The sequence below is a fragment of the Arachis ipaensis genome, chromosome B1 (genome assembly GCF_059453495.1).
Source record: "Arachis ipaensis isolate K30076 ecotype BB chromosome B1, ASM5945349v1, whole genome shotgun sequence".
Lineage (NCBI taxonomy): Eukaryota > Viridiplantae > Streptophyta > Magnoliopsida > Fabales > Fabaceae > Arachis > Arachis ipaensis.
The window spans coordinates 76,057,379-76,060,911 of NC_142436.1; the positions used below are offsets into that span (position 1 = coordinate 76,057,379).

The 3,533-nt window shown below is 33.3% G+C and overlaps 1 pseudogene; it reads left to right on the forward strand.

The window, feature by feature from the left end:
* The first annotated feature begins 1,457 nt into the window (after positions 1-1,457).
* On the forward strand, positions 1,458-2,087 carry LOC148577079 (zinc finger BED domain-containing protein DAYSLEEPER-like; annotated as a pseudogene).
* The last annotated feature ends 1,446 nt before the right edge of the window (positions 2,088-3,533 follow it).

Below are 3,533 nucleotides of genomic sequence, written 5' to 3' on the forward strand. Positions count from 1 at the left end.
GGTGGGAAAAATACAAGTGGGAAAAATTTTGATTGATATACAACCTTGAACCCTTCTTACAGTTACCAAAATCTATATCTTGGGTTATGTTAAAACCCAAACTAATTGAGTTTATTGCCTTCTGGGAAGCTTCAAAACGTGTATCTATTCTTCTTTCCATTACTCTCAAACTTGAGTGAACAAAACCACTACACAATGAGTTAAGATGAAATTAAACCAAGTCAACAAAAATCTAAAAGGCTAGGTTTCAAAGTTTGTATAATAATTTCATAGTGGAAGTAGTAAGGAAGAATAGAGGGTTATATAAACAGAAACTAATCCTTAGAGAACATTGATTATTCATTTGATTTATGTTCAATTAGAAGCTTACAATACATAGGTCTCAGTTTCTATAGCATGCACTTTAAAGTACATTCTGATTATTCATTCCTAGATTCCAAAGCATGAACTCTATACATCAAAGCTCTACCATCTAGAATTGGCTACTGGCAAAGAAACCAGAACTTGTACCTTCAAATCTCTATTAGGATAATTAATGCAAATTATGGACTTGCATCTTAATTTCCTTTAACTTGCGTAATATGTAATATCCCATTTGAATAGCACATTTGCGTAATATGAGGTTTCTATAGAACATGAGCACAAAATTATATCTGAATGAATTCCTTTTTGTACTAATATTTGGAAGCTTTTGGTCCTAAACATTTTGAGCCCAAAATAAGTTCATCCAAATACACAAGTTATTTTCTATCAGTAATTTATTAGTTTAGCATTTTGCATTTTTCATTCAGTTATTAGCATCAACAACTGAAACACTCATGCATTATCCTCGAAAAATAATTGATTCAAGCTATCAATCTTAAATTATGTCCTGATTCTAGAAGTAGAAGTTCTTCCAGTCTTATGATGCCTCTTTAAGAGAAAGTGGATAGAGATTAAGGTAACTTATTCAAAATTCTGTGAGCATGAGCGACCAAAAGTTGAAAAAATAGATCAGCTGTAATAAGGTTCACTCTCTTGAATTGTGGATTGAGGAGAATCCTATATGAAGTTGATATAGATCGAACTGAAATTAGAGACCCCTTTCATTTATTGTACTTAAAACATTTTAGTTTAGTTGTACAACAATCTGAAAATCTCACATTTAGGATTTGTCAACCTATATATCAGAATGAATTCCTTTTTGTGCTCATGTTCTGGAAAGTTAAGGATACACAATTATGCAATTGAAACAGCATATATATGTGTTATGTGTCAACCTATATATCAGAATGAATTCCTTTTTGTACACGTTTCTATGTGTACTTACCTCTATTTCTGTTCTGCATTATATCATATGTTCTGTATTATTTTCTGTATTATATATGCTGTTAGTAGCATTGACATTCTAAATTTTAAGGATTAGTTTGTGTTAATTTTAATATGTTTGGCACCAAATTTTGAGTCTACAAGGATATATGACAGCAGGGATGTCTGCTAGCACTCAACCATCTTTTCTACCGTCAGGTGTTCATAAAAATCGGTCAGCTGTTTAGGATCATTTTGATGTAGAGAATGCTATCGAAAAGAAGGCCAAATGCAAATATTGTGGTTGTTTAATACAATATGGGAGCGGAACCAGCTCAATGGGAGGTCATTTGAGAAGATGCAAGCAAAATCCTAATAATGATTCGAACAAAAGAATAAAAACAACGACCACACCGACTATAGATAAGCGTGGTGTTCTAAATTCACCCAGTGCTTCCAAATTTGACCAAGAGGAGGCTCGAAGGGCACTTGTGGAAATATTTATTGGGGAAGAGCTACCATTTCGCTTCGTTAAGAGCCCGAAATTCCGAAGATTTGTGTATGTCCTACAAACAAGATTCAAAGTTCCTTCACGGACTACATTAGCACGTGACATTGGAGCTCTTTATGCTAAAGAGAAGATGAAGTTGCAAGATTTTCTCTCGACAAATTATGATAGAGTATGTCTAACAACTGACACCTGGATTTCAATTCAAAATTTTACTTATATGAGTTTGACAGCATATTTTGTTGATTTGGACTGGAAATTACATAAAAAATACTTAATTTTTGCTAAGTGACAAGTCATTCAGGAGAGGTTATAGGAGCAACAGTTGAGTCTTGTTTAAATAATTAGAATTTGAATTGGGTATTTAGTGTTACAGTTGATAATACATCATCTAATGATGTTGTAATTAAATATCTGAAGCAGCGATTGAGTTCTTGGAATAGCATTATTTTGAATGGTGAATTTATTCACATGAGGTGTTGTGCATATATTTTAAACTTGATTGTAAAAGAAGGGTTGAAAGAGATTGATGAATCAGTCTTGAGGATTCGTAGTTGATTCACAAAAATTTGCCTCTCAACAAATTTCCTACCGGTAAGTGCACCGGATTGTCGTCAAGTAAAAACTCACTGTAGAGTGAGATCGAATCCCACAGGGATTGGTAGATTGAGAAATTTTAATTGAAAAATTATGCTAGTTGAGCGAAATCGAAATTGAATTGGGATTGCAGAAAGTAAATTTGGCGGGAAACTTAAATTGTAATAAATTAAATGATAGAAATTAAATTGCTGGAAATTAAATGACAGAAACTTAAATTGCAAGAAATTAAATGGGAATGGGGATTAAGCATTAAATTAAGGGAGCTGAATATAAAAGAATGGGTAGATCAGAGATGGAGATTCATTAGGTTTCAGGAGATATTGAATTCTGCAAATCAAATCATTTTCATCTCTTCCTCAATCAATGAATTCATTGACATTGCTTGGCAATCTTAGATGATTGGATTCCAATGTCTTGGCTCACCAATCTCTCTAAGCATGAACAATTGCCCAATGTCTTGATTTAATTACTCATGGGAAGAGTTAAAGTTCGGTCACTCACTATACCACACAAATTCTTAGATCAAAGTATTGGTAGGATTATGTGTCACTATATGCATCCAACCCCCAATCTAATCCAATGTGAGAAAGCAATTTTAGCATGAATTCTCCATCCCTCTCTCAAGGATCTGAAGAATTCCAATTATGGATAGCTTCTCTCTCAAGACAACTATCCAATTGAATTAGGACCGAAAGCCTTCTAACAAAAATCAAGAGAAAAGATAGAAGAAGATGAATGAAACTAATACTGATCCATTGAATTACAATAGAGCTCCCTAACCCAATGAAAGGGGTTTAGTTGTTCATAGCTCTCAAAATGGAAATTGGAATTGAAAGGTACATTGCAAAAGAAAAAATTGAACAGAAAGTGAAATGTGCAGTAAAGTAAAAGTGCGAATAATCGGTAAAAGTCCTTTCTAACTTAAATTCTAAACTATTTATACACTTTCTTCTATTAATCTTCAATCTCTGAATTGGGCTTTTGGCCTTGATGGAATTGGGTTGAAAAGGCTCCAATTGGTTTCCCTTGTTGTTGAGAAGAGATCTATTTGAATTACAGAGTTCTGGTGCTCAAGTTGGAGTTGATGTTTGATGCCCAACGTTGACTCAAACGCTTTTCAAAAAACCAGATAAATTTT